The sequence below is a fragment of the Sturnus vulgaris genome, chromosome 31 (assembly GCF_052056855.1).
Source record: "Sturnus vulgaris isolate bStuVul1 chromosome 31, bStuVul1.hap1, whole genome shotgun sequence".
Lineage (NCBI taxonomy): Eukaryota > Metazoa > Chordata > Aves > Passeriformes > Sturnidae > Sturnus > Sturnus vulgaris.
This window is the reverse complement of record NC_142273.1, coordinates 2,742,888-2,763,620: the sequence shown is the minus strand read 5'-3', so window position 1 is coordinate 2,763,620 and position 20,733 is coordinate 2,742,888. Positions and strand designations below refer to the sequence as shown.

General features: G+C 64.2%; 1 protein-coding gene across 1 annotated transcript in view; it reads right to left on the bottom strand.

Annotated features, from left to right (window-relative positions):
- Positions 1-16,829, bottom strand: part of LOC148220753 (Fc receptor-like protein 3) — a 53,158-nt gene extending 36,329 nt beyond the window's left edge. The window contains exon 1 of the mRNA XM_088181002.1: positions 16,728-16,829. The gene's annotated coding sequence lies outside the window, so the exon portion shown is untranslated. The remainder of the gene's footprint in view (positions 1-16,727) is intronic.
- Between the last annotated feature and the right edge of the window lie 3,904 nt (positions 16,830-20,733).

The following is a 20,733-nucleotide window of genomic DNA, read 5'->3' as shown; positions in this document are numbered from 1 at the left end:
GGGCATTGGCCAGCCCTGCTCTGGCCAGCCCCAGCTGGCAGCCAGGACCTGAGGCTCCCCCCGCCCCCTTGGCTTTGATTCTCGCAGCTCTCGAGCTGCTGCAAAGGTGACAATTCTGGGGGGGAAAAAGGCGTGGCTGTGGTTTGCTCAGCTCTGCAAGAAGCACAAAACCCAGGGTGAGCCCCAGAACTGCTGCAAATGCCACAAGGATCTGCTCAACGACCTGACCGGGACCCTCCTCCTTGAACAAAACCTGCAGCCCTCTGGAACCTGCCAGAAAGAATGTTTGTGTTCTGGATGTGGACAGCAGAAGAGAGGGAAAAGTGTGGAAATATCGAGCAGGGGCTGCACCCGTGGCTCTGGGGCACAGGGGTGTCACAGCAGGAGCAGGGAGTGCCCAGGCAGGGGAATTGAGGGCAGGCTGCAGTGGATTTCCCAGGGAATCAGACCCTGAGGGACACACGGGCATTGCCACAGATTGCTGTGCCCTGCTCCAAGGATGGACAGAGTTCCTCCCTGCTTGGGAGCAGAATCCATGGGAAGTCAATCAAGTTTGAGAGTGGGAATGAGGAAAATGGGAAGAGTTCCTGACTATGGCCCAAGGAAAGCCTTCCTTAGGGCTGGGTTGGTGCCCAGCAGGCAGGGAACAATCCCATGGAGCTGTTGGACACTCAGGGACATTCCCCACTCTGTGTTATCCACATGGAAATGCTGCTGTGGGATGGCACCAATGGGCTCCTAAAGGGAACCAACAAATCTCATTTCTTTGTGATTTGTTTGTGTTTGTTTTGTGAGCGACTTGTTGGGAGAGCAATGATTCAAAGGTTTCTATAAACCAGATCATTTTATAGCTTGTCCAATTGATTTTTGCTGAGTTCATTTTTGACTGAGGAAAAATTGTTGAGGGAAAAGATTTTTGCCTTTATTCGATGGATTTATAATTTTGTCTCCAGGAACTGGGCATCAGGGAATTGAAGCAAATGTATCCTGGGATTTCCCATCATCAAGGCAAGGTCGTACCCAGCGTCCCCTTAAGTTTGGGCCCCCCAGAGGTTCCAGGGCCCCACTGGGGACAGCAGGAATGCTCAGGGCCCCCAGGACAGAGGTGCCCAGGATGGATGTGCCACCTCTGGGACAGGAATCCCCAAGGACAGGGCACCCCAATTCCCCTGGGAACCCAAACATGGGAATCCCCATCCGTCATGTCATCCCTTCCTTGGCACCCCAATCCCTGGGATCCCTCCCATGATCACAAATCCCTGGAGGCCACGTTGTTCTGGGACCCTCATCCCTGAGTCTGAACCCACCCAACCCTTGGGACCCCCATTCCCATGGGACCCCATCCCTGGCTCCCCAATCCCCTGGACACCCAATCCTTGTTCCCCTGCACCACCTCAGCCTCCAAATTCTGGAAACATCCTGTCCCCACCATCAGCCTTGTCAGGAAAATTAATCCACAAACACCAGAGGTTTATGTCCAAAAAGGAGACAGAGGAGTCCTTTTTGCTTTATTCGAATAAAGGGAGAGGCCATGGGACATTCCCCTGCGATCTCTCCAATTTTTGGAGGACGCAGCCTGCTTTTTATCCTATTTTCCCGGCCGCATTTCCCTCTCTCTTTCCCCATTGGCTGAGGTACTTGAGAGGCACAGACTTCCCGGAACGCCTGATACCTGAAATTCCCCTCTAATGTATAACCCTGCCTTTTAATTTTTAATTCTTATAGAATTCATAGTTTCCCCCCCGTTGCTTCTTTCATCTTTCGATATCCAATTTCATTTATCAGCAGCCCTACAGTTTGTTTGTAAAGGCAAATATCTCTTTCCATTCATCAATCAGTGGAATCCATCCCATTGTTTCTTTTATCTCTCAGTGCTTAACCTTCTCTACAGGCTGATCCACAACTCATTTGTAAATACAAATTCAACATCCCTCTCAGCCTCATGGGTCACTGGGTCCCCATCCTGTCCACACCCTGCCCCCACCGGAGGCCACCAACACGTGGGGACGAGACGTGACCTCGCTTCCTGTCCCTTCATGGGAAGAGCCGCCAGCCAGGGGACAGGTGGCCACAGCAGCGAGTGACAGCCAGTGCCCATGGCCGGGGACAGCGGGATGGCCGGGAAGGTGGCGCTGCTCCTGTGGGGTGAGTGCCCCGGGCACGGGCCTGACGGCCCGGGGATGGGCCCCGGTGAGGCAGAGAGCGGTGGGGAGGGGGCACAGGGGGGCTGCGGGGTCCCCTGAGGTCCCCAAGGCCAGCAGAGCCAGGGCATGGGCATGGAGCCCAGTGTGAGCAGAGTCGTGGGGTGGCCCTGGGGACAGGAAGAGGGGAACTGGGATGTGGGGATGGGAACAGGGGGATCGAGATGTGGGGACAAGGATGTGGCAAAAGGAACCTTGGGGCTGGGGCAGCTGTGGGGACAGGGACAGGGAGACAGGGATGCAGGGCCAGGGACAAGGGCCACGTCCCATGCAGATGGGCCATGGGGACAGGGGCCATGGGAATGGGATCACGGGCACAGGGCCATGGGGATGTGGCCGTGGGGACAGGTGCTGTAGGGCTGGGGGAGGTGACCTGTGCACACATGGGGTGTCCACAGTGTCCCCATGTCCTGCCCCAGCCCAGGGTGACCGAGGTGTCCCTGTGCTCAAACCCTCCGTGCTACACCAGTGTTCCCGTGGGGACACTTTGGGGACAGACACCACACCAGGTGCCCCAGGTGCTGCTGTCCCCACGGTGCCACCCCCAGCCAGCCCTGTCCCTTCTCCCTTCCAGCCCAGACCCTCGGCCTCGCTGGTGAGTCCTCGGGGGATGCCATGTCCCTGCCCCGCTGTCCCCAGCCCCGTGGTGGCCCTGCCAGGCTGGTGTCCCCTGTCACCCGCAGGTGCCCAGAGCCCCCAGCTCCTGGTGGAGCCCCCCTGGACGCCGGCGGTGCTGTGGGACCGGGTGACACTGACCTGCCAGGGCTCGGGGACCGCCGGTGACACCACCTGGTACAGGAACGGGCAGAGATGGGGACAGGAGGGACACGACAGCTTCCGTGTCACCGAGAGTGGCACCTACCAGTGTGAGAGACCCGGGACCAGGCTCAGCCCCCGAGTGACAGTCTCAGATGGTGAGGGGGGTTTGGGTGTCCCCAGCCTGGCACCCGCGGGGACCCCGAGGGCTCAGGGTGGGCTCAGCTCCATGGGTCACCCCTGGTGTGACCAGAGCCTGTCCCCTGCTCTGGGGACATCCCAGAGCATCCCAGTGCAGGGGCAGCCCCGTGCTGGAATTGGGGACCCCTGCTGTGACCCAATGGGGGGTCCGGGTGACACCGGGTGTGACAGGTCCCCCCTGTCCCACAGACTGGCTGGTGCTGCAGGTGCCGGCGCGGGCGCTGCTGGAGGGGGACACGGTGACACTGCGCTGCCGGGGCTGGCGGAACAATTCGGTCACAAGGGTGTCCTTCTACCGCGACGAGAACAAACTGAGGACGCTCCGCGATGGCACCGAGCTGTCCCTGTCCCCTCTGCAGCTGCACCACAGCGGCCGCTACCACTGCGTGGGCCGGGTGGGAAGCTGGGGGGGGTGGACGGAATCTGCGCAGGTGACAGTGACAGTGCAGGGTGAGCACCCCACAGCCCCACCCCGACACCCCCACAGCCCCTCCCCAGGCACTCGGGGTCACAAATCCCCCTCCCATCACCACAGAGCTCACGCCTGTCTTGGTGCTGGAGGGTCCCCCCGAGCTCCCCGAGGGGTCCCCCCTCAGTCTCAGCTGCCTCAGCACCCCCAGCCCCCTGCGGCCCCCAGCCCCCCTCCTGTACCGCTTCTACCGGCACGGGCAGTTGGTGGGGGGCCCGCAGGGGTCCCCGCAGCTCCTGGTGCCCGCCGTGGGGGTCTCCCACTCGGGGAATTACAGCTGCGAGGTGCGCTCCGAGGGGGGGGCCGTGTGGAAGAGCAGCGCCCGGCTCGGCGTCACGGTGCGCAGTGAGTGCGGGGATGGGCACGGGGAGCCCCCACAGCCCCCACGGGACCCCCACCTGGCTACATCCCTGACCCCAGAAATCTCTCCTGTGCCCCCCGCCTCTGCCCCGTGTCCCCTCATCGCTCTCTGTGTCCCCTCACCCCTCCATGGGGTGTCCCCATCCACCACATTTCCCCATCAAACCCATCCCTCCCGTGCCCCCCTCCCCCCACACCGGGTGCAGGCCCCTCCCCCCGGCCTCAGCCCTGTCTGTGTCCCCGCAGTGCCCGTGGCCAATGCCACCATCACCCCCGGTCCCCCGGCACTCCAGGTGCGCCCAGGTGACCCCGTGACCCTGCGCTGCTCGGTGCAGGTGGGCTCAGCCCCTGTCACCTTCACCTGGCTGCGTGACGGGCACGAGGTGGCCCGGGGTCCCCTCCTGGAGCTTGGGGCCGTCGATGTGGGACATTCGGGCACCTACCAGTGCGTGGCCACCAACCAGCTGGGACAGGACGGGCACCGCGTGTTCCGGGCACTCAGCCCAGAGCTGGCCCTGGAGGTGACACCACAGGGACACTGGATCACAGGTGGGCTCACACGGGCTCACTGGGATTGCAGGAGCCCTGCAGTGACAGGTGACCCTGATGTGTCCCTTCTGTCCCCAGCAGTGGCCGCAGGCCTTGGCGGGTCCCTCCTCTTCCTGCTCCTGCTCCTGGCTGCAGCTGTGGGCTGGCACCGGTGCCACAACAGGGGTGGGTGACAATGGGGACAATGGGGACCCCGGGAGCTGGGGGGACACCTAAATGTGGGGGTGATGGGGCGGCACCCAGAGCTCCTGACTTGGGCAGTGCTGAGAGCTCAGGACCTTTGCTCAGGGTCCGGAAGGATTTGGGGTGGTGTTGGGGGGACTTGCAGGGATTTTGGGGGTTCCTTCAGTGATCCCAGGGGAATTTGGAGGGTCCCCCTTCCTGTCAGGCTTGAGCTTCTGGGAGCTCAGGGTGTGCAGAGCACTGGGGTGGTTCAGGGGTTCTGGGGGGCTCCAGGGGTGCTATGGGGTCCTGGGGGAAATTGAGGGTGCAGTGGGGTTTCAGGATTCCTGAGAGGGGTCGGGGCCATGGGGACCCCACAGTTACCCCTCCCCTCTTTCCTTTGCAGCTGCCAGGAAGCAGCAGGAAAGGTGAGTGGGGGGCTCAAACCACACTCTCCCCTTTCACCCCAACCCCCAAGACCTCCCATCCCCCCCACACATCCCCTTGATTCCCTCAGGGCCCCCCCGGAGCCCCCGGCCCCTCCAGAGGAGGGGGAGGTGCTGTACACCCACGTCGTGATCACCAAGCAGACGGGGGGTGAGTCCGGGCTGGGACACAGGGACACGTCACCCATGGGTGTCCCCGTGCCCAGATGCCACAGCCAGTGTCTCTCGCAGTGTCCCCCTGTGCCACCACACTGCAGGATCCCGAGGTGACCTACACAGAGCTGGCAGCAACCCATGGGCGACCACAGGAATGTGGGGCCATCTACGGGAATGTGCTGTGACACTCGGGGCACGGCTGGGAACTGAGGGAACTGGGGGAATTGGGGGAACTGGGGGAACTGGGGGAACTGGGGGACCCCACCCATGGGCAACCACCCATGTGTGTCCCCCCCACTGCTCCCGTGGGTGCCCAACATTCACGGGTAGGTGGGCACAAGTGAGGGGTCACCAGGGCACCCAGAGCTCCCCATGGCCCCTGAACCCCCAAGGGCCTCCCCACCCCCCTTCCACTGCCCCCAGTGCCTCCCCATTCCACATCCAAGTGCTCCCAGTACCCTCAGAGATTTCCCCATTCCCTCCCCACCGTGCTCCCAGTACCCCCAAGAGCTCCCTGTTTCCCCTCCCAGTGCCTCTCCATTGCTCCCAGTCGATCCAGGTGGTTCCCATTCTCTCTCCCAGTTCCCCTGTACTCCCAGTGCCTCTGCAATGCCCCTCTCAGCACTCCCAGTACACCCACGGCTCCTCATCCCTCCTCCCAGTGCCCGGGGAACACAGGACTCGTTTCCCTCTTTTTGGCACCAAAATGCAGCTTTTTGGTTCAACTGGCAGAGATGGTGTTTCTTTGTTCAGCTCTGTGGCGCTTTAGGAATGGGATTCTCCAATTTTGGGCTGCCACTCTAAACCAGAGCTCTGGATTCCCTTCTGCCATGTCTCAAACTCCTCCGGTGCCGTGTTCCCCACACCATGATGTCACAAAGGCCCTGGGGGGGTTCCGCAGCCTCCCCCTTTCCCAGGGCACTGGGGATCAGGCCATGGCACAGGGTGGGGTGTCAGGGACAGGAAAAGTTGGATGTCTCGAGACATTTTGGGACACCTGTGTGTGGCAGGGCTGGGTCAGGCCTTGCTGTTGGTGACACAGGGCCCCGTGTGTCAGTCAGTCTGTCAGCCATGGCACTCTGGGGACAGAGTGACGCTCTGCCAAACCCAGCTCCTGAGTGGCTGAGGGACCAGGAGTCCCACCTTGGCAGAGGGCCCATGGTGGCCCAAGGGCTTCAAAGGCAGAGCATGAGGTGGCCAAGTGTCTGAGCCTGTCTGCTCTTGGAGTGTCTGCCCCATCCATGCTGGATCCCAGGAGCTGGAAACTGTCTTGGTTTAAAAGAGAAACGTCTGCCAAGGAAAGCAGGAACCTTCCTGGAACGGAAAGGGGAGCCGTCCCCCCATATTGTTATAACTGAGAAAATTATGGAGCAATCCCGGCCAGCAGGGGGCGGTGCAGGGAGCACTCCCGGCCAGCAGGGGGCGGTGCAGGGAGCAATCCCGGCCAGCAGGGGGCGCTGCAGGGAGCAATCCCGGCCAGCAGGGGGCGCTGCAGGGAGCAATCCCGGCCAGCAGGGGGCGCCCCGGTGCCGCTCGAACCCCTCAGGGGCCATGGCGGCCTCGGGCGGGAGGGACCAGGGGAAATCGCTCCTTTTGCAAACTCACGCTTTGCACCAATCGCTCCCGGCACCAGCACCGGCAGCGCCCGGGCAGAAGAGACCAAGGCAGCAGCTTGGATCCCAGTGCCCAGGGGCAGCGGAGCAGTGTCCCGGGGCCAGGCACACACCCTGCGCAACACCCGCCACCGCTCTCCCTGATCCCCAACGCAAGGAAGGCACCACCCAACCCCAGGCAGCTCTCAGCTCCACAACAGCACCTCTCGGGCCTTTCCAGCACAACTCCTGAAAACCCTCAGCCTTTCCCTGCCTTTTCCTCCTCCAGCCCTGGCACAGCAGCTTTGGGAATGCTGAATTCCCCTGGGATGCTGAGGAAAGCAGGTGCTCCTTGCTGACACTGCCAGGGCTCCTCAGGGGCTCCACAGCTCGTTTGGAGCTGCTGCTCTTCCTGGGCCACTGCTGGTCCCGATACAGCAGCCCCAGGAGAGGGAGGTGGAGCAGACTCTTAACGAGCTCTTGGAATTTGGGCCGGGGGTCCTGAAGTTCAGCTCTGCTGCTGAACCATCCCGGTGCACAAACACTCGGCTCTGCTGCCTCTCCCCGGGATTTTGGGCTACTATGGCAGCACTGGACACATTTAGGGGATCAGATGCTCCCAGCTCTGCCCACAAGAAGTTTTTTTGGTTGGCGGCAAGGTTTTGTGGAGCTCCTCACCTTGGCCACTGCACAGGGATGGGCATTGGCCAGCCCTGCTCTGGCCAGCCCCAGCTGGCAGCCAGGACCTGAGGCTCCCCCCGCCCCCTTGGCTTTGATTCTCGCAGCTCTCGAGCTGCTGCAAAGGTGACAATTCTGGGGGGGAAAAGGCGTGGCTGTGGTTTGCTCAGGCCTGCAAGAAGCACAAAACCCAGGGTGAGCCCAAGCAGTGGCTCTGCGAGGGCCTTTGATGGTTTTCAGAGCAGGGCTGGCAGGAAACCCCCCCTGCAGGGGCAGCTGCGAGGGAACCAGTGCGGAAATGCAGCAATTGATCATTTGGTCCCTGTGCCCGAGGCACTGAGAGAGCCCCAGAACTGCTGCAAATGCCACAAGGATCTGCTCAACGACCTGACCGGGACCCTTCTCCTTCCTGAGCTGAGCAGGCAGAGCTGAACAAACCAAAACCATTTCTGCCGCTTTAATCCAAAAGCTGCGTTTGTGTCCAGTAAGAGGGACAAGGGTCCTGTGCCCCCTGGCACTGGGGGAGGGAATGGGGAGCCCTGGGGGGGTACTGGGAGCACTGGGAGCACTGGAACGGGGAGCTCTGGGCAGCCCCACATGGGACCCCCCAGTCGTGGCCACCTCCCGGGCACGGTGGGCAACCACAGGAGCCGAGGGGGTGGGGAAACAAGAGGTGTGCCCTCGGTTAGGGAACTCCAGTGTCCCCAGTGTAACCAGTGTCCCCAGTGTCCCCATTGTCCCCAGTGTCCCCAGTGCCCCAGTGTCCCCATTGTCCCCAGTGTCCCCATTGTCCCCAGTGTCCCCAGTGTCCCCATTGTCCCCAGTGTCCCCAGTGTCCCCAGTGCCCCAGTGTCCCCATTGTCCCCAGTGTCCCCAGTGTCCCCAGTGTCCCCAGTGTCCCCATTGTCCCCAGTGTCCCCAGTGTCACTGCTCGTTCTCGTAGCTGTCCCTGCGGTGCCGCTGTCGCCCGTGGGGTCCCGGCAGCTCCTCGTGGTCCCCTGGGGCTGTGGAGTGTCCTGAGTGAGGCTCCGGGGTTGGGGACCTGGGTGGGGGTGACACCCGTGGGTGACGTGTCCCTGTGCCCCCCTGTACTCACCCCCTGCCCTCTCGGTGCCCACGATGTGCGGGTCCAGCACCGCCCCCTCCTCCGGGGGAGCCGAGGGCTCCTGGGGAGGCCTGCGGGGATAAGGGGGGGTCTGTGGGGGTGCGGGGCTTCCTGCGCTGAGGGTAAAATGGGGGGTCAGACCTGGAGCCCCCCACTCACCTTTCCTGCTCCTTCCTGAGGGCTGCAAAGGAAAGAGGGGGGAGGGGTGACTGTGGGGGCCTCAGGGCTCTTGAACACCCTCGGGACCCCTGACTGCCCCCTGAGCCCCCAAACTCCCCCAAAACCCCTGACAGAACCCCCAACATCCCTGCACGACCCTCCAGGACCTCCCCAAATCCCCCAGGAGCCCCAGCTGAGGTCTCTGGGGACTCAGCTTCACCCAAGTCAGGAGCTGTTGGTGACACCCTATGGCCCCCCCACTATGGGGGGCTTCACCCCAATCCCTGGGACCCCCATGTCCCCCCATTGTCACCCACCCCGGCGGTTCCACCAGCGACAGCCCCCGATGACAGCCAGGAGCAGGAGCAGGTACAGGAGGGCCCTGCCGACATTCACAGCCACTGCCGGGGACAGAGGAGGACACAGCGGGGTCACCCTGAGCCCCGGGGGTCCTGAACAGCCCGGTGAGCCCGTGTGACCCCACCTGTGATCCAGTGTCCCTGTGGTGTCACCTCCAGGGCCAGCTCTGGGCTGAGTGCCCGGAACACGCGGTGCCCGTCCTGTCCCAGCTGGTTGGTGGCCACGCACTGGTAGGTGCCCGAATGTCCCACATCGACGGCCCCAAGCTCCAGGAGGGGACCCCGGGCCACCTCGTGCCCGTCACGCAGCCAGGTGAAGGTGACAGGGGCTGAGCCCACCTGCACCGAGCAGCGCAGGGTCACGGGGTCACCTGGGCGCACCTGGAGTGCCGGGGGACCGGGGGTGATGGTGGCATTGGCCACGGGCACTGCGGGGACACAGACAGGGCTGAGGCCGGGGGGAGGGGCTGGCACCCGGTGTGGGGGGATGAGGGAGTCTGCATGGTGGCACCTGGGGACAGAGGGTCTCCTTCACCCAGGACAGTGACCCCGTGGTGCTGGGGGTCATCATGTGGTGTGGGATGAGGGCATGTGATGGGTGAGGGGTGGGGGATGAGGTTGGGATGAGGGTGAGGTGAGGGTGGGATGAGGGATGCTGTGTCCAAGGGCAGGGATGGCCGTCACCTGGTGGGGGGCACGGAATGGCGTGGGTGGGATGTGATGGGGGCCATGAGGCCATCAACGGGGGCGTCACCCCAATGCCAAGGGTCCCCGTGCCCTGGGAGGGTGACGCTCAGCAGGGTGAATGTGACCTGGTGTGCAGTGGGGGATGTGACAGCTGGGCTTAGGGATGCAGGGCTTGGATGTGCTGGGTGGGGATCCCTGGAGCCAGACGGTCCCAGTTGCCCCGGTCTGTGACACCCAGTGGTGGGGGCTGTGAGCTGGGCTGGGCTGGGGATGGTGTGGGGGGATGAGGTGGGATGGGAATGTGTGGAATTGGGGATGCCGTGGGTGGGGTCACCCTCAGCCCGAGGGTCCCGCTCACCCAGGACAGTGACGTTCAATGCGGGGCTCTCGGCCACGCTGTCACCATCGCTGACCCGGCACTGGCAGGGGGGGTCCCAGGGAGGGCTGAGGGGTCCCGTGGGGGCTGTGGGTGTGTCGGGGTGGGGCTGTGGGGTGCTCACCCTGCACTGTCACTGTCACCTGCGTAGATTCCATCCACCCCCAGGTTCCCACCCGGCCCCCGCAGTGGTAGCGGCCGCTGTGGTTCAGCTGCAGAGGGGACAGGGACAGCTCGGTGCCATCGCCGATCGTCCCCAGTTCCTTCCCGTCGCGGTAGAAGGACACCGAGGTGACGGAATTGTCCCGCCAGCCCCGGCAGCGCAGTGTCACCGTGTCCCCCTCCAGCAGCGCCCGCGCCGGCACCTGCAGCACCAGCCAGTCTGTGGGACAGGGGGGACCTGTCACACCCGGTGTCACCCGGACCCCCCATTGGGTCACAGCAGGGGTCCCCAGTTCCAGCACGGGGATCCCCCTGCACTGGGATGCTCTGGGATGTCCCCAGAGCAGGGGACAGGCTCTGGTCACACCAGGGAGTGACCCATGGAGCTGAGCCCACCCTGAGCCCTCGGGGTCCCCGCGGGTGCCAGGCTGGGGACACCCAAACCCCCCTCACCATTTGAGACTGTCACTCGGGGGCTGAGCCTGGTCCCGGGTCTCTCACACTGGTAGGTGCCACTCTCGGTGACACGGAGTCTGTCGCGTCTCTCCTGTCCCCATCTCTGCCCGTTCCTGTACCAGGAGGTGTCACCGGCGGTCCCCGAGCCCTGGCAGGTCAGTGTCACCCCGTCCCACAGCACCGCCGGCGTCCAGGGGGGCTCCACCAGGAGCTGGGGGCTCTGGGCACCTGCGGGTGACAGGGGACACCAGCCTGGCAGGGCCACCACGGGGCTGGGGACAGCGGGGCAGGGACATGGCATCCCCCGAGGACTCACCAGCGAGGCCGATGGTCTGGGCTGGAAGGGAGAAGGGACAGGGCTGGCTGGGGGTGGCACCGTGGGGACAGCAGCACCTGGGGCACCTGGTGTGGTGTCTGTCCCCAAAGTGTCCCCACGGGAACACTGGTGTAGCACGGAGGGTTTGAGCACAGGGACACCTCGGTCACCCTGGGCTGGGGCAGGACATGGGGACACTGTGGACACCCCATGTGTGCACAGGTCACCTCCCCCAGCCCTACAGCACCTGTCCCCACGGCCACATCCCCATGGCCCTGTGCCCGTGATCCCATTCCCATGGCCCCTGTCCCCATGGCCCATCTGCATGGGACGTGGCCCTTGTCCCGGTCCCTGCATCCCTGTCTCCCTGTCCCTGTCCCCACAGCTGCCCCAGCCCCAAGGTTCCTTTTGCCACATCCTTGTCCCCCCATCTCGATCCCCCTGTTCCCATCCCCACATCCCAGTTCCCCTCTTCCTGTCCCCAGGGCCACCCCACGACTCTGCTCACACTGGGCTCCATGCCCATGCCCTGGCTCTGCTGGCCTTGGGGACCTCAGGGGACCCCGCAGCCCCCCTGTGCCCCCTCCCCACCGCTCTCTGCCTCACCGGGGCCCATCCCCGGGCCGTCAGGCCCGTGCCCGGGGCACTCACCCCACAGGAGCAGCGCCACCTTCCCGGCCATCCCGCTGTCCCCGGCCATGGGCACTGGCTGTCACTCGCTGCTCTGTCCCCCTGTCCGGTCGCTGGTGGCTCTTCAGATAATGGGGAAGGAAGTGAGCTCAGACCTGACCTCATCGTGTTGCTGTCCCTTGGTTGGGGCAGGGTGGCCCCAAGCTGGGGACAGGCTGTGGGCAAGGTGGGGACAGGCCGGGGACAAGGCTGGGTGGCACAAGGTGGGACATGGAGTTGCCAGGAGTGGGGGTCTCAGAGGGTTTGGGGAGCCAGGGATGGGGTCCAGGGCAATGGGGGCTCCAGGGATTTGGGGTCATGGATGGGGGTCCCAGGGGTGAGGGCGCTTTGACGGGTCCTGGGAGAATCAAAGTTCTGGGGGAAGGGAGATGGTCGGGGATGGAATTTCGGGGAGAGGGTTCCTTGGGAATTGGGGTCCCAGACCATGGAGATCCTGGGCAATGGCAGTCCTGGGATGGGGGTCCCTAAGAGGGGGGGACATAAGGAATGGGGGTCCCATGTTCGGGTTCCCAGGGGAATGGGGATGTCAGGAATGGGCAGTGGCTGGGCAGGCCCCAGGGTCACAGCTCCTTCCCTGGGTGCCTCAAATTTTGGGGTGACCCCGGGCCCAGCACAGCCCCCAAAAGTGCTGCTTGTTCGGGGGGGCACCCCAGGCTGATTCCGGGGGGCTCTGGGTCTGTGCCTCCCCCATCCCCCTGGGGCTTTTTCCTCTCTTCATTTTCCATTTCCTTCCTTTAATCCCTCAATTTCACAACTGCCCCCAGTTCGTGCCTTGATGATCCTGGGGGGCTCCTGAGCAGGGAACGGGTTGGGGGAACCCCAGGGTTGGGAAAGAAGTGGGTGAGGGGTCTGCAGGCAGGGGTGGGGAGGCTGTGGGGGATGGGCTTGTCCGCTTTCACACTTTCACTTTCTCTGAAAAATCTTCTTTCACTTTCATTTTCCCGTGAGAGTCACACGGGGTCGCGTTCTGTCCTGGGGATGGCACAACCAGGGGTGACACATCCAGGGGTGACACATCCAGGGGTGACACATCCAGGGGTCCTCTCCCACTTCTCTGGGGTGTCCCTGTCCTGGAGCTGACACATCTTGGGGTCCTGTCCCCGTTCTCTGGGGTGTCCCTGTCCTCGGGGTGACACATCCTGGGGTTCCTGTCCTGGGGACGAGCCGGAAAAGCTCGAGCAGCGGCTCTGCCCCGCGGCCGTGCCGGGGCTGGCGGAGGTGACCCCGGCTGGATGGCGACAGTGGCCTCGGACACGCTGTCGCAGCCACCCTCGGTCCCCGCAGCCCGCGACAGTCCCGGCCCTGGCAGCCGCGATCGCGACAGAGCCCCGAGCCCGGGACTCCGCTCCCGCAGCGCCGGGGGCTCCTCCCCGGGCTCCCGGGTCCCCTCCGCCCTCCCGGCACCTCCCTCCCGGCGCCCCGGGGCCGCGCCCGGCGGAGGCTCCGCAGCAGCTCCGGGGCTCAGACGCCGCTCGGGGAGCGCCGAATGCGGGGCTTTGGGCACCGGCGGGCACCGGGCAGGGCTGGAGCTGGCCCGGCCTTGGGGGGCGATTTGGGGACACCCCCGGCTCCGTGCCGGGGCTCTCGGGGCGCTCGGGGCTCCGGATCGGCCCAGGGGCTCGGCAGCTGCGGGATCGGTGCCCGCGGCCATCCCGAGGTCCCCGAGCCCTTGGCCGGTGTCACCGAGAGGGGACAAACAGCGAGCGGCAGCTCCTTCCCCTCTGCAGGGGCAGCTGCGAGGGAACCAGTGCGGAAATGCAGCAATTGATCATTTGGTCCCTGTGCCCGAGGCACTGAGAGAGCCCCAGAACTGCTGCAAATGCCACAAGGATCTGCTCAACGACCTGAGCGGGACCCTCCTCCTTCCTGAGCTGAGCAGGCAGAGCTGAACAAACCAAAACCATTTCTGCCGCTTTAATCCAAAAGCTGCGTTTGTGTCCAGTAAGAGGGACAAGGGTCCTGTGCCCCCTGGCACTGGGGGAGGGAATGGGGAGCCCTGCGGGTACTGGGAGCACTGGGAGCACTGGAACGGGGAGCTCTGGGCAGCCCCACATGGGACGCCCCAGTGGTGGCCACCTCCCGGGCACGGTGGGCAACCACGGGAGCCGAGGGGGTGGGGACACAAGAGGTGTGCCCTCGGTTAGGGAACTCCAGTGTCCCCAGTGTCCCCAGTGTCCCCATTGTCCCCATTGTCCCCAGTGTCCCCAGTGCCCCCAGTGTCCCCATTGTCCCCAGTGTCCCCATTGTCCCCAGTGTCCCCAGTCTCCCCATTGTCCCCAGTGTCCCCAGTGTCCCCAGTGCCCCCAGTGTCCCCTTTGTCCCCAGTGTCCCCAGTGTCCCCAGTGTCCCCAGTGTCCCCAGTGTCCCCAGTGTCACTGCACGTTCTCGTAGCTGTCCCTGCGGTGCCGCTGTCGCCCGTGGGGTCCCGGCAGCTCCTCGTGGTCCCCTGGGGCTGTGGAGTGTCCTGAGTGAGGCTCCGGGGTTGGGGACCTGGGTGGGGGTGACACCCGTGGGTGACGTGTCCCTGTGCCCCCCTGTACTCACCCCCTGCCCTCTCGGTGCCCACGATGTGCGGGTCCAGCACCGCCCCCTCCTCCGGGGGGGCCGAGGGCTCCTGGGGAGGCCTGCGGGGATAAGGGGGGGTCTGTGGGGGTGCGGGGCTTCCTGCGCTGAGGGTAAAATGGGGGGTCAGACCTGGAGCCCCCCACTCACCTTTCCTGCTCCTTCCTGAGGGCTGCAAAGGAAAGAGGGGGGAGGGGTGACTGTGGGGGCCTCAGGGCCCTTGAACACCCTCGGGACCCCTGACTGCCCCCTGAGCCCCCAAACTCCCCCAAAACCCCTGACAGAACCCCCAACATCCCTGCACGTCCCTCCAGGGCCTCCCCAAATCCCCCAGGAGCCCCAGCTGAGGTCTCTGGGGGCTCAGCTTCACCCAAGTCAGGAGCTGTTGGTGACACCCTATGGCCCCCCCACTCTGGGGGCTTCACCCCAATCCCTGGGACCCCCATTGTCTCGGTTTGAAAGACAGGTATGGTCTAAGGAAAGGCAGGAGCCCCTTTTCTGCGATGCAGAGTGCAACCCCCCTCCCTTTTAATTATTTTAGGTCCAATTCAGACACCTTCAGGCAGGAGATATGGGGATGAGAATAACAGTTCTTTACTGGTATTTAACAAAGCAGAAAAACAACAACAGCTATAAAAATTGGCAACAGAAACAGTCTAGCTGCGCTCCAGTCCCTTCTGGCCGCAGGCCGTCTCCCTGTGCTGTTACCGGTGCTGTGGGGGCAGGGCAGGTCCCGCGCAGTTGAAGAGGGGCTGGGTGATGGCGGCCGCGGCCCAGGGGAGAGAGAGGATGGGGAAAGTTACTCCCCCCTCACGGTGTCGGTCGTGGTGCTCAGCAGAGTGTCCGGAGGTAGTAGGGTGAGCTGGGAGAGCAGCGGAGCGATGTCCAAAGGCAGGGAGCGTGGATCTCAGCGCTGGGATGACAGGGGAAGATGCCAGAGCAGAGCCCAGCTTGTCTTCCCACTCCAGGAGCCAAGCGAGAGAGAGAGCCCCGCTCCAGACCCCCCCCGTCCCACCTTTCCTTTTCCGGTTCCCCCCCCTCCCCCTCCAGCCACCCCCCTTCGAGAGAACATTATCTGTCGTTTTAAGGTGTAGCCACAATTAATTAGCATAACAATGGGAGAAATTCCACAGAAAGAAAAGCGAAGCATTCAACCCCCAACACCCATGTCCCCCCATTGTCACCCACCCCGGCGGTGCCACCAGCGACAGCCCCCGATGACAGCCAGGAGCAGGAGCAGGAAGAGGTGGGACCCGCCAAGGCCTGCGGCCACTGCTGGGGACAGAAGGGACACATCAGGGTCACCTGTCACTGCAGGGCTCCTGCAATCCCAATGAGCCCGTGTGACCCCACCTGTGATCCAGTGTCCCTGTGGTGTCACCTCCAGGGCCAGCTCTGGGCTGAGTGCCCGGAACACGCGGTGCCCGTCCTGTCCCAGCTGGTTGGTGGCCACGCACTGGTAGGTGCCCGAATGTCCCACATCGACGGCCCCAAGCTCCAGGAGGGGACCCCGGGCCACCTCGTGCCCGTCACGCAGCCAGGTGAAGGTGACAGGGGCTGAGCCCACCTGCACCGAGCAGCGCAGGGTCACGGGGTCACCTGGGCGCACCTGGAGTGCCGGGGGACCGGGGGTGATGGTGGCATTGGCCACGGGCACTGCGGGGACACAGACAGGGCTGAGGCCGGGGGGAGGGGCCTGCACCCGGTGTGGGGGGAGGGGGGCACGGGAGGGATGGGTTTGATGGGGAAATGTGGTGGATGGGGACACCCCATGGGGGGGTGAGGGGACACAGAGAGCGATGAGGGGACACAGGGCAGAGGCGGGGGACACAGGAGAGATTTCTGGGGGTCAGGGATGTAGCCAGGTGGGGGTCCCGTGGGGGCTGTGGGGGCTCCCCGTGCCCATCCCCGCACTCACTGCGCACCGTGACGCCGAGCCGGGCGCTGCTCTTCCGCACGGCCCCCCCCTCGGAGCGCACCTCGCAGCTGTAACTCCCCGAGTGGGAGACCCCCACGGCGGGCACCAGGAGCTGCGGGGACCCCTGCGGGCCCCCCACCAACTGCCCGTCCTGGTAGAAGCGGTACAGGAGGGGGGCTGGGGGCCGCAGGGGGCTGGGGGTGCTGAGGCAGCTGAGATTGAGGGGGGACCCCTCGGGGAGCTCGGGGGGACCCTCCAGCAGCGGCACCGAGAAGAGCTCTGGGAAGGAGATGGGAGGGGGATTTGTGAGCCCGAGTGCCTGGGGAGGGGCTGTGGGGGTGTCGGGGTGGGGCTGTGGGGTGCTCACCCTGCACTGTCACTGTCACCTGCGCAGATTCCTTCCACCCCCAGCTTCCCAACGAGCCCCTGCAGTGGTAGCGGCCGCTGTGGTTCAGCTGCAGAGGGGACAGGGACAGCTCGGTGCCATCGCCGATCGTCCCCAGTTCCTTCCCGTCGCGGTAGAAGGACACCCAGGTGACCGAATTGTTCCCCCAGCCCCGGCAGCGCAGTGTCACCGTGTCCCCCTCCAGCAGCGCCCCCGCCGGCACCTGCAACACCAGCCAGTCTGTGGGACAGGGGGGACCTGTCACAGCCGGTGTCACCCGGACCCCCATTGGGTCACAGCAGGGGTCCCCAATTCCAGCACGGGGATCCCCCTGCACTGGGATGCTCTGGGATGTCCCCAGAGCAGGGGACAGGCTCTGGTCACACCAGGGGTGACCCATGGAGCTGAGCCCACCCTGAGCCCTTGGGGTCCCCGCGGGTGCCAGGCTGGGGACACCCAAACCCCCCTCACCATCTGAGACTGTCACGGGGGGGCTGAGCCTGGTCCCGGGTCTCTCACACTGGTAGGTGCCACTCTCGGTGACACGGAAGCTGTCGCCTCTCTCCTGTCCCCATCTCTGCCCGTTCCTGTACCAGGTGGTGTCACCGGCGGTCCCCGAGCCCTGGCAGGTCAGTGTCACCCCGTCCCACAGCACCGCCGGCCTCCAGGGGGGCTCCACCAGGAGCTGGGGGCTCTGGGCACCTGCGGGTGACAGGGGACACCAGCCTGGCAGGGCCACCACGGGGCTGGGGACAGCGGGCCAGGGACATGGCATCCCCCGAGGACTCACCAGCGAGGCCGAGGGTCTGGGCTGGAAGGGAGAAGGGACAGGGCTGGCTGGGACAGCAGCACCTGGGGCACCTGGTGTGGTGTCTGTCCCCAAAGTGTCCCCACGGGAACACTGGTGTAGCACGGAGGGTTTGAGCACAGGGACACCTCGGTCACCCTGGGCTGGGGCAGGACATGGGGACACTGTGGACACCCCATGTGTGCACAGGTCACCTCCCCCAGCCCTACAGCACCTGTCCCCACGGCCACATCCCCATGGCCCTGTGCCCGTGACCCCATTCCCATGGCCCCTGTCCCCATGGCCCATCTGCATGGGACGTGGCCCTTGTCCCTGGCCCTGCATCCCTGTCTCCCTGTCCCTGTCCCCACAGCTACCCCAGCCCCAAGGTTCCTTTTGCCACATCCTTGTCCCCCCATCTCGATCCCCCTGTTGCCATCCCCACATCCCAGTTCCCCTCTTCCTGTCCCCAGGGCCACCCCACGACTCTGCTCACACTGGGCTCCATGCCCATGCCCTGGCTCTGCTGGCCTTGGGGACCTCAGGGGACCCCGCAGCCCCCCTGTGCCCCCTCCCCACCGCTCTCTGCCTCACCGGGGCCCATCCCCGGGGCGTCAGGCCCGTGCCCGGGGCACTCACCCCACAGGAGCAGCGCCACCTTCCCGGCCATCCCGCTGTCCCCGGCCATGGGCACTGGCTGTCACTCGCTGCTCTGTCCCCCTGTCCCCTGGCTGGCGGCTCTTCCCATGAAGGGACAGGAAGCGAGGTCACGTCTCGTCCCCACGTGTTGGTGGCCTCCGGTGGGGGCAGGGTGGGGACAGGATGTTTCCAGAGTTTGGAGGCTGAGGTGGTGCAGGGGAACAAGGATTGGGTGTCCAGGGGATTGGGGTGCCAGGGATGGGGTCCCATGGGAATGGGGGTCCCAAGGGTTGGGTGGGTTCAGACTCAGGGATGAGGGTCCCAGAACAACGTGGCCTCCAGGGATTTGTGATCATGGGAGGGATCCCAGGGATTGGGGTGCCAGGGGAATGGGGGTCAGTGGCTAATCCTGGTCCCCAAGGGAATGGGGGTCTCAGGAATGGATCTACCGGGCTGGGGGTCCTTGGGAATGGAGATCCTGGGGAAAAGCATTCCTGGGATGGGAATCCCAGAGAGGGGGGACATAAGGAATGGGGGTCCCATGGTTTGGTTCCCAGGGGAATGGGGGTGCCAGGGATGGGCAGTGGCTGGGCAGGCCCGTGGGTCACAGCTCCTTCCCTGGGTGCCTCCGATTTTGGGGTGACCCCGTCCTGACCCCCTGGGGTGCTCGTTTCCTGGGCTGGCATCACATGGGGGTCCTGGGTAGCTCTGCCTCTGTGTCCTCCCCTGCCCTTGACTTTTCCTCTCTTTATTTCTCTGTTTTCCTCATTTTCCTCACTTTTGTGCCATGCTCCCTCATCCCCAGTTCCTGGCTCAGAAACCCTGGGGAGCACCTGAGCAGGGAACGGGTTGGGGGGAGCCCAGGGAAGGAGAAAAGGGGGTGGGGGGTCTGCAGGGAGGGATGGGGAGGCTGTGGGGGCTGGGGGTGTCCGGCTGAGCCCCCCCAACACTTTCCCTTTCTCTCTCCTGCAGCAGAAGGAAGAGGCCGTTTGTGCTGAGAGTCACACGGGGGCGGGTTCTGTCCTGGGGGGCACATCCAGGGGGTCCTGCCTGAGGGGATCCTGTTCTGGGGGTGACACGTTCTGGGTGGATTTTGTCCCAGTGGTGACACATCCCAGCAGGGGAGATCCTGTCCTGGGGGATGGGGGTTCTGGGCAGGGTCCCTGGACACATTCCCTGAGGAAGTCCCTGTCCAGGGTAGGGCACATCCTGCACACCCCTGTCCCGGGTGGGTGGGGGGCCCTGGCGACCCCCTCTGTCCTCAGTGGGGCACTGTGACCTCTGTGACCTCTGGGGTGCCCCAATTTGGGGTGTGACCCGCCCACTCTACACCCCCTCATTGGCTGCCCCCGCCCATCTGGGAGCCCTCCATCCCCATTTGGGAACCCTCACAGGTGCAGCCCCTCGGCCCCATTGCACAGCCCACCAGGATCATTCTGTGGGGGAAAAACCCCAGCGGGGCTGACTGGGGAGGGGGATGGACATGGGCTGGTGTCAGTCAGGGAGGGCACAGACACCCCAAAAGCACCCAAAGCCACCCCAAAAACACCCAAAAGCCCTGCAGGGCCTCAGTGCTGGCAACCAGGAGATGGATGAGACCCTGCACATGAAACACCTGAGAAACTCTTGGGGGGCTTCCCCCTCTCTCTCCTGCTCCCCACAATCCCCCCACGGGGTTTCTGTCCTGAGGGGTTGGGACACTTTGGTTTATTGGGTTTTGGGAGAAATCCTGTTCCACACTTCTCCACTTTCCCTCATCCCCTGCAGGATCTGAGCTGGCAAGAGCAGCTCGGGAATGGAGCCCCAGGCAGGAAGGAGCTCCCAAACTGCTCCTCCTTGAAGCCAGTGGCCATCCAAGTGTGGGGCCCAGCCATGGCCCAGCCCCACTGCACAGGGATGGGCATTGGCCAGCCCTGCTCTGGCCAGCCCCAGCTGGCAGCCAGGACCTGAGGCTCCCCCCGCCCCCTTGGCTTTGATTCTCGCAGCTCTCGAGCTGCTGCAAAGGTGACAATTCTGGGGGGGAAAAAGGCGTGGCTGTGGTTTGCTCAGCTCTGCAAGAAGCACAAAACCCAGGGTGAGCCCCAGAACTGCTGCAAATGCCACAAGGATCTGCTCAACGACCTGACCGGGACCCTCCTCCTTGAACAAAACCTGCAGCTCTCTGTAACCTGCCAGAAAGAATGTTTGTGTTCTGGATGTGGACAGCAGAAGAGAGGGAAAAGTGTGGAAATATCGAGCAGGGGCTGCACCCGTGGCTCTGGGGCACAGGGGTGTCACAGCAGGAGCAGGGAGTGCCCAGGCAGGGGAATTGAGGGCAGGCTGCAGTGGATTTCCCAGGGAATCAGACCCTGAGGGACACACGGGCATTGCCACAGATTGCTGTGCCCTGCTCCAAGGATGGACAGAGTTCCTCCCTGCTTGGGAGCAGAATCCACGGGAAGTCAATCAAGTTTGAGAGTGGGAATGAGGAAAATGGGAAGAGTTCCTGACTATGGCCCAAGGAAAGCCTTCCTTAGGGCTGGGTTGGTGCCCAGCAGGCAGGGAACAATCCCATGGAGCTGT